Source organism: Podarcis melisellensis, assembly GCF_964234715.1.
Source record: "Podarcis melisellensis genome assembly, chromosome: 9".
Classification (NCBI taxonomy): Eukaryota; Metazoa; Chordata; class Lepidosauria; order Squamata; family Lacertidae; genus Podarcis; species Podarcis melisellensis.
The window spans coordinates 51,958,303-51,967,768 of NC_138541.1; the positions used below are offsets into that span (position 1 = coordinate 51,958,303).

Consider the following 9,466-nt stretch of genomic DNA (forward strand, 5'->3'; position numbering starts at 1 on the left):
AGGTGAATTGGGGGACATGTAGAAATCTACAAAATTATTCATGGATGGTGTGGAGAAAGTGGACAGGGAGAGAGAAAGTGTATGCGAGAGAGAAACGAGGTGTTCTGTTATAATATTAGAACTGAGGGTTATCCAGTGAGGTTGAATGGTGCTTAAGGAAGATTAAGTCAAAGGGAAGTACTTTTTGGAACTCCACATAGTTAAACTATGTCATTATATCTCCGGGTTCAGAGACAGCATACCTCTGAATATCAGTTGTGGGGGAACAGTAATACTGTATAATCTTGAAATAATGTGGGTCACATGCCTTGCTTGCAGGCTTTCAATATGCAACTGATTGGCCACTGTGGAAAATGGGATAGTGGACTAGACAAGCCTTTAGCCTGATCCAGCAGAGCTTAGAGTAGTCAATAGTCTCAGCTGTATGGACCAGTGATCTGACCTGGTATATAAGGAAGCATTCTATGTTCTCAATTAGAAATATTTTATTAGGGCAATTTTCATGTTATATGGGCACACTGGTTTACCTATGCCTCTGCTAGCCGTCTGTTTCATCGCTTTCCAATATCTGAATAGCTTGCTGTGCAAATATATCTTCTCTGAATTATCCAAGGTCTTGAATTTGTTTTAAAAATATGGCAGAAGTACCAAAGTGTTTTTTGTAGCACTATTCATATTTTCTCAACTCGACAACCTATGCTTTTATCAAGTGTGGAAATGTGAATTGTATCCTCTTTCTATGGAGTCATTTATTTGCTATGGCAAACAGAGGGTTACACACATCCATTCACTTGAGGTAGAATGTCTCAAATACAACTGACAGAAGTAAATTTGGTTTTTATGCAGGATCTAAGCATGTTTAGAATACTAATGTGCCCATAAAGGACATTCTGACTACAACCATTTGTCATTTGCCAGGCTGTGTTTACCGACAGCCTAAGAAGGGCTGAAGGAAGAGAGAATCCTCCAAAAAGCCAATTTCTTTATTTCTCTTGTTTTATCACATTTTTGTCTCTTGAAATTTAGAAACGGTGTCTGGTAATTTAGAATGTGTCACCTTCCCAAACCCACAGTCCAGCTGGATGCATAATCGATCACCCCACACCTACATAAAATCAACACAAAGACTTGTCTTCTGCTTTGCTGAGCAGAGGAGCTACATAGAAATGCAAAACACAATAAATGCAAATTAATATAAATTTCAACAAATGTCAGCACTTTATTATTTTTCACATTTATAATTATCCACATCTTTCTCACTAAAGCAGGGATGGGGATAGTACTTCAGGTGTTGTTGGATTCCAGCTCCCATTATATATGGCCTTTGATTATGGTGGCTAGGGATAATGAGAATTGCAGTCCATTGGAGAAACACAGCTTCTTCTTTCCTGTCTTAAAAAGAGGTGGTGAAAAATCACTCTGGCCATCAACCTGAGTGTACAGATAATAATAATAATAATTTACTATTTATACCCCGCCCATCTGGCTGAGTTTCCCCAGCCACTCTGGGTGGCTCCCAATCAAGTGTTAAAAACAATACAGCATCAAATATTAACAACTTCCCTAAACAGATGCCAGATATCCAAGAGTTGGGAGGTAGATGCCAATTGCCCTGACTGCCACACCTCACTGGATCCAACACAGCTAAGTGTAAACACAGCTGTGCCAGATAGGGGTAATATTCCAATATTTTGGGAAAAGAAAACCATCAAAAAATTTAGGCTTTAATTTTATTATTGTTTTTTAAAAAGAAGCATGGAATTATTATTTATTGTCCTTAATTGATCTAAAATCTGCAACATTTTTTGTCCATACTTAGTATTCTCTGTGTGAGAGGTGTATGGGAAATATTTTAGATAGTTAAATTTTGAAGAAGAAAGCCCTTGTGGTTCTTTTAACATTTTTTGTTCTATTTCCTAGAAGAAGAAGAGTTTGGATTTGATATCCCGCTTTATCACTACCCGAAGGAGTCTCAAAGTGGCTGACATTCTCCTTTCCCTTCTTTCCCCACAACAAACACTCTGTGAGGTGAGTAGGACTGAGAGACTTCAGAGAAGTGTGACTAGCCCAAGGTCACCCAGTAGCTGCATGTGGAGGAGCGTAGACGCGAACCCGGTTCACCAGATTATGAGTCTACTGCTCTTAACTACTACACCACACTGGCTCTCTATTCTAAAGCAGACCTGAATGGAACCTAGAGACAAGAGGAAACCTCTTATGTACCTGTTAGGACTCTGTACTAGTTGACCGTTTTAAAGTTCTGATCCAAACTGTCTGTTGTATGTCAAGTGCTGTAAGATCATGTCTGCAGCATTCCAGATATTATAAAGCTTTGAAGGAATGGTTGGTACAACCTTTGAAGGAAGTCTGTAACAAAATTCTAGAGGGGAAAAAGGCACCTGAATCATGGAAAGAAGCATACATTACACTTATACCAAAAACAGAGGCTGAAAAGACCCAGATTAAGAACTACCGCCCTATATCATTACTTAATGTGGATTACAAAATTTTTGCAGACATTTTGGCAAAAAGATTGAAAAAAGTGTTGGTGGGAGAGATTCATAAGGACCAGGCTGGCTTTCTTCCAGGAAGACATTTATCAGACAATGTGAGAAATATAATAGACATTATGGAGTTATTAGAAGTTAATACAAATACTAAGGCAGTATTGATATTTGTGGACGCGGAGAAAGCTTTTTGATAACATTTCCTGGAGTTTTATGAAGAAGAATCTACAAGGGATGGGGGTAGGCCAAGGTTTTGAAAATGGTATAGGTGCAATATATTCTGAACAAAAGGCAAAGTTAATTGTAAATAATGTGGTTACTGAAGAATTTCGGATAGAAAAAGGGACACGACAGGGGTGCCCAATATCCCCATTACTTTTTATATGGGTTCTGGAGGTTTTGCTAAATATGATAAGAGGGGACCAGCTGGTTAAAGGGGTTCAGGTCGGAGCTAAACAATATAAACTGAGGGCTTTTGCAGATGATTTAGTACTTACCCTACAAGAGCCAGACACTAGTACGAAAAGAGTTTTAGAGTTAATTCAAGTATTTGGTCAAGTAGCAGGATTTAAGTTAAATAAACAAAAAACTAAAGTACTGGAGAAAAATCTAACAGTTAATGAAAGGGAGCGGTTTCAGAATGAAACTGGATTAACTGTAGCCAAGAAAGTGAAATACTTGGGGATTAATATGACATCTAAGAATGTGAACTTATTTAAAGACAATTATGAGAAATGCTGGACAGAAGTAAAGAAAGATCTAGAAATATGGTCAAATTTGAGACTTTCCTTGTTAGGCCGAATTGCTGTTATTAAGATGAATGTTTTGCCTAGAATGCTGTTTCTGTTTCAAACATTACAGATTGTGGATAAAATGGACTGTTTCAAGAAGTGGCAGAAAGATATATCTAAATTTGTCTGGCAGGGCAAAAAGCCCAGAATAAAAATGAAGATATTAACGGATGCAAAAGAAAGAGGGGGATTTGCCCTGCCGGACTTAAAATTGTACTATGAATCAGCAGCTTTCTGCTGGTTGAAAGACTGGTTTCTTCTTGAGAACACAGACATTTTAGATTTAGAAGGGTTCGATACTAGGTTTGGTTGGCATGCATATATATGGTATGACAAGGTAAAAATTCATAAAGGTTTTAAAAACCATATTGTTAGGAAAGCTCTATATAATGTTTGGATTCGCTATAAAGATCTGTTGGAAAATAAAACCCCAAGGTGGCTGTCGCCAATGGAAGCTAAGGAGGTGAAAAAACTTAATATGGAATCTAAATGGCCAAAATATTGTGAAATTTTAGAACAAGAGGATGAAAAAGTGAAATTACAGAGTTATGAGAAATTGAAGTTTAAAGTATGAGATTGGCTCCATTATTATCAAATAATGGAGGTATATAAACAAGACAGGAAAATTGGCTTCCAGGTGGAGAGATCAAAACTAGAAACAGAATTGTTAGATTCCAATACTAAGAATTTGTCAAGAATGTATAATTTGTTGCTGAAATGGAATACACAAGAAGAAACAGTTAAATCAGCAATGATTAAGTGGGCACAAGACATTGGTCATAATATTATGTTTGCTGACTGGGAACAGTTATGGACCACCGGTATAAAGTTTACGGCATGTAATGCCTTAAGAGAGAATATTATGAAAATGATTTACAGGTGGTACATGACCCCAGTCAAGCTTGCTAAAATTTATCATTTGCCCAATAACAAATGCTGGAAATGTAATGAAACTGAAGGTACTTTCTATCACCTTTGGTGGACATGCCCGAGGATTAAGGCCTTCTGGGAAATGATCTATAATGAAATGAAGAAGGTACTTAAATGTACCTTTCATAAGAAACCAGAGGCTTTTCTCCTGGGCAGGGTCGGCCAATTGGTGTCAAAGAGAGACAGGACTTTTTTTATGTACGCTACTACAGCAGCAAGGGTACTTATAGCAAAGTATTGGAAGACACAGGAACTACCCACTCTGGAAGAATGGCAGACGAAGGTGATTGACTACATGGGACTGGCCGAGATGACTGGCAGAATCCGTGACCAAGGAAAAGAGACGGTGGAGGAAGATTGGAAGAAATTTAAAGTTTATCTTAAGAATGATTATAAAATTAATGAGTGCTAAAATGTTGAGGTTAGAGAAAAAAGAGGATTACAGCTGTAAATGATTAGGTAAGAGAGAAGGGGGGAAAAAAGAGTAATTAGTTAAATTAAGTGAGGATTTGCTGAAAGAAATTTGGAAATAGGGATGCAGAAAGGAGAGGTGTGGGGAAGTCGGAGAAGCAATGTTTATGAAAAGAAGGTTTTGAAATTATATCTGTGTGTGTTTATGTGTTTGTTTGTCTTTGTATAGTGTATTGTATTGTGTTTAATATGTGTTGGAAAATCAATAAAAATATTATATATATATAAAATATCATGTCTGCAGCAGATGGAGAGATGGGACTGCTGGGCTTCTCCATGGGCTCTCCAATTCCATCATGCTCCTCTTTCTTCAACTGTCATTTGGGAGCAAGCATTCCATCAAGCTAAATGTTCAGACTGCAACATGATGGTGGTAGCAACTGATTTAAAGATGAAATGTCTCTCAGCCATTTCTATCTTCCAAGAATGGTGTGAATGTACCTTTTGTTACATAGGACCACTCCAATGGCTTTGCTGGGAGTCCAGCTCCAGCTGGGTCCTTCTCTCCTTGAACTATTTTCCATTCCAGCAGGTCATTATGAGAACTATGTATCTTTAAGAACTGGTGCCTAAGTTTGCTTGTTCCCCTCTACCCTCTCATCCCCCTTTTCCTTTTGTGCTATGTCTTTTAGAAAGTAAGCCTACAGGCAGGAACTGCCTTGCTTATTGATCTCATAAATGTAATAAAGTAGGTATGAAAACAAGCCACCATGGGGGCTTCTTCTGTAGGGCCAAAATGCTTTAAACAAACAAACAAACAAACTATAGGCAGAGCAACAACTGAACAGAGAGTTCGACTTGGCTCTGACATTATAGCCATTTGATGCCTTTGAGCAGCAATTTGTAGAATGATCTAAAAGAATGCAGCAGTGTTTACAATGAGCAGCAAATGAAAAGAATTCCTTTATGAGTCATTAGATATATCTCACTAATTACAGAGAAGGTTTTGCCTTGTTTTGGTCTTTTTTGCTACCCTGCTAATAAGTGATACAGTGCCTTTACTCAGAGTAGGTATGTCAGTCGCTAATACAAGGAACTTCATCCATTGTTACATCCTTTGAGGGTATGTGTGTGTTTTTGGCAATAATTGTTAGATAGCAATTGCAGGGTGTGAAGATCTGGCAATTAGAAACGTAATCAAGATCATGTAACAAAATCCATCTTAATGTGGGTGTAAACATTGTTGAAGATATTTGCCTTTGTATTCCATTGGATTTAGTCAGAGCAAACTTTAGTGAAACAAGGCATTGTTCTTTAGGTTCTGTATCCCTCTCTAAAAGCAAAAGTACATCATACAGCTCCATAAATATTAAAGGGATGTGTTCTCAGGCTCATGTTTTTACCATGATCTTTTTGCAATGCAATCTTATGTATGTTTGCTCAGAAGTAACTCCCACTGTGTTCAATTATACTTACACCCTAGTACACAATTTAGGATTGAAATTTAGCCATTACCATTTGAATCTATTCATCCGTTACTGGTGATTAGAACTTGTAGTCCTGTTTCCAAGAGATGTAAAAGAATAATCACAAGGTCCACCCAGCAGACCTAAATGAACTCTGAAGTTATAAGGTTCTATTCCAATCAGTGTGAAGACAGATATATAAATTCACAGTGGGTTTTTCACACTTCAATGTCTGTCTTGCTTTGCATCTTACATAATAGCCAAACCTGGATGCTGGTACTGCCAAAGGGAACACAGCCCCAGTGAAGCTCTAGCTATACTTCTGGTTCCCATTTGATGGGAACTGGTTTGTGAGGGGATCCTTATTTTTCAAAATGCTGCTGCCCACCCATGTTCACATTTGGTTAGGAATTGGCTAAAGCCTAACTGAGCCTGTAACCTCAGGAGTTGAATTGCTTTGAGGGACTGAGGGGAGAAATCAAGCTCATGATTGGCTCAAACAAATCATCGCTTTCACAGCTAGCTTCTGCTGGTGGTCTTTTCTTAGCTGAATGGTGGGTGGAGGGAGAGAGAGAGAGGAAGAGGAAGATTGAGGTGATTTAATGTGATAAGAGTGCTGCTCAGCCACTCTATAAATCTGCCCTAACCTTCAGGTTTGTTGGATTTTTCTTCTCTGCATTAGTTAATTATTTGGGCTGAGCTGCACATTACACTTGACACAGGTGACTGCCAAAACCAGCACTCCAATGCTAAATTAGTCTCATTTCCTCCTCCATTAATCACAAGGTCACTGACTCTATTTCATGACATCAACACATCATGTATTTCTATACATGCTAATTATGTGGAGCATGGAATGAGACATGCAAGATGTGGGATAATTGATCCTAGATGCAATGGGAAGGGAGAAGGAGAACTTGATGTAGGTATTCAGCCCCATCGAGTTCAGCCCTATTTATCAACCTTTCTATAAGTCAAAATGGTTATTTTTTTACCATCTCTGCACACTCACTCAAAGTCTGTGCGTTCTGGAGGAAAGTCAATCATTTTAGCCTCCTATAATGGTGAGCCAGAGGAGAAAGTCAAAAGCTGGAGGCAATGGAAAGAATGTATGATCACAGGCAGTATGGTTCTGATCCTGCACACCTGGAAAGTTAACAGGAAGATAGCATATTGCTGCCGTGGGCTCCTTCAGAAGGAGGGAAGGGTATGAATTGAATCAATAAAGGAATATTAAAGGAATATGTCCACAGAGGCTCATGTTTTTACCATGATCTTTTTGCAGTGCTGTCTTATGTATGCTTGCTTCAGCCTTTAAACTTTTCCATTTCTGCAGTTGCATTGTAGCCACTGAATGTGTCAGACTCAGAAGCCTCAACTAGATGGCAAGCATCTGTGGCAGAATAAAATTATAGCATGAACATTTGGTGAGGCTTGATTCCAGAATACATTTCTTTAAGTTCATTTAAGAAATAAATGCCAGAGACCTTGAATCCCGACAACTGCTTTGTTATAAAACATGCTTTCTGGGAAAGGGGAGCATTCATTTAAAAGTCGCAGACTGACTGAATGAATTTAGCTTATTACGGTCACAGACCAGCATAAAAAACACAGACTAAATTCACACTTTTATCTATTTATACACCCAAGTTGTCACAGCCAAACAGTTGCAGCAAAGTTGGTGGCATTCTCTCCAATTAATCTCAAACTGTTGAGAAAGACCTCATTCCTCCACTAACCATGACCTAGTTTAACCATAGATGTGTGAATTTGCTCCCTTTCTATCCTCCTCACTTTTATGTAAATTTTGTCAGCCCAGCTGCTATGGGACAGCAAATACACTGTACAGTACTCAGAAAGTTCTAGAGTTGGTAGAACCCACAGAGAACAGAATGGCCTTTAACTTGCAACATTAAAAATGCTGTGTGAGTCGTGAGAGGTGTGTTGAGGTTTGGTCCTCTTTGTAAACTCCACCAGACTTGGAAAGCTCCAGAAGAATTGTGGAAGAAATTAGCCTTATCCCCAAATTTACATGCTTTAATTTTCACCCAAATAACAAAGCTCTGGATGTGGATCAATAGCTCTTTTGTCTTCCACAGGGCCTGCAATTACTCATTTTTACTCTCAGGTTGGCCTGAACTGAGATATCTATTATCCATGACATTACCATGAATGAAAGCTGGACCTGGTCTGCTTTGTAGGAACTTGGCTGAATGAGGTAGAGAGAAAGGAGAGTTCTGTTTGGTCTCAATGACTTTTAGCCAAATATTCTGCTCAGGAATGACCAAAAGTCAGTGGACAAGGTAGTGGTAGTCCATAAAGAAACCAGTCTGATATCACATTTTGCATATGTATACCTTGTGTTGAAGATTACAGCAGAATAGAACTGTTAGGTGGTGTGCTGACCTCCCCACATCAAGTATTTTACCTGAGCTGAGAAAGGTGATTTCAGATTTTATCTTGAAAACCCTCAGATTTACAGTTCCTGGGATTCCAGGCTTTTTAACAGTGAAATAATCAGATAATTCATGGCAGATATGGATCTATATGAACCTATTGCTGAGCCAGCCCATCTGGCAGATTATAACCAGGATGTAGTGTTTTGTACTGGTCAAGATGGAGATGACTGATTGGTCAGGGAGCCTCTGAAGACTCCTTTGTCATTGACAAATAACTACAGGATAGGATTTGAAAGATCTGTCCATTCCAGTTCTTCCAGTTTCTCATTTTCCCCATCTTAAATTCAGTTATCCATGTTTCCGTGGTAGTTTGTGAATATTTTTTAAGGGGAAAAGACTCGTCAATATTCTTCAACATTTTTTTCTAGTAAACACATCTTTGGATGCAGTTCTGAGTAATTTACACATTTTTTTCCAAGCAATTTCCCCTAATGCAATGCATTTCTGTATGTTATTTTCACAAATATATTAATTTTATATACCCTTTTCCCTTATATATGCATTGTTGCAAATGTTGGATGGTCAGAGAAGTGCATTGCAAAATTCACATTAGTGCAATGATGGAATAGAAGCTCAATTTAGCCGAGATAAAGGTCATTATGATGTTAGGGGCAGTTCTGGGGTTAACATTCAATCCTGCAACTTGGTGGTACTCCTGGACTCAGCACTTATATGTATTTGTAGCCAGAAGTCTCTTTTACTGATTTTCATACTGTACCAGGGCTGGTGCTGAAGGCAGGTTTGAAATCAGCTGATTCATAAAGCAGCAGCACATATTTTGTTAGGTTTATACAAGTCATATAAAACTGATCTATTTTTAAGCTTATTTTTTTTAAAAAATACAAAATTCAAAGCATTAAACCCAAAATGGCTTGAGTCTGATAGAGTTCGCTTCTATCATA

The 9,466-nt window shown here is 38.3% G+C and overlaps 1 long non-coding RNA gene across 2 annotated transcripts; it reads right to left on the reverse strand.

The window, feature by feature from the left end:
* Window positions 1-1,250: 1,250 nt before the first annotated feature.
* Window positions 1,251-7,726, reverse strand: LOC309378440. Of its 2 annotated transcripts, none has more exons than XR_014172074.1 (3): window positions 7,375-7,726; window positions 7,118-7,251; window positions 1,251-1,392 (listed from the first exon to the last, which is right to left on the reverse strand). It is a non-coding gene; the product is annotated as an uncharacterized lncRNA (long non-coding RNA). The 2 variants fall into 2 exon arrangements; XR_014172075.1 differs by lacking the exon at window positions 1,251-1,392 and adding an exon at window positions 4,937-5,003 and having other exon boundaries at window positions 7,101-7,251.
* Between the last annotated feature and the right edge of the window lie 1,740 nt (window positions 7,727-9,466).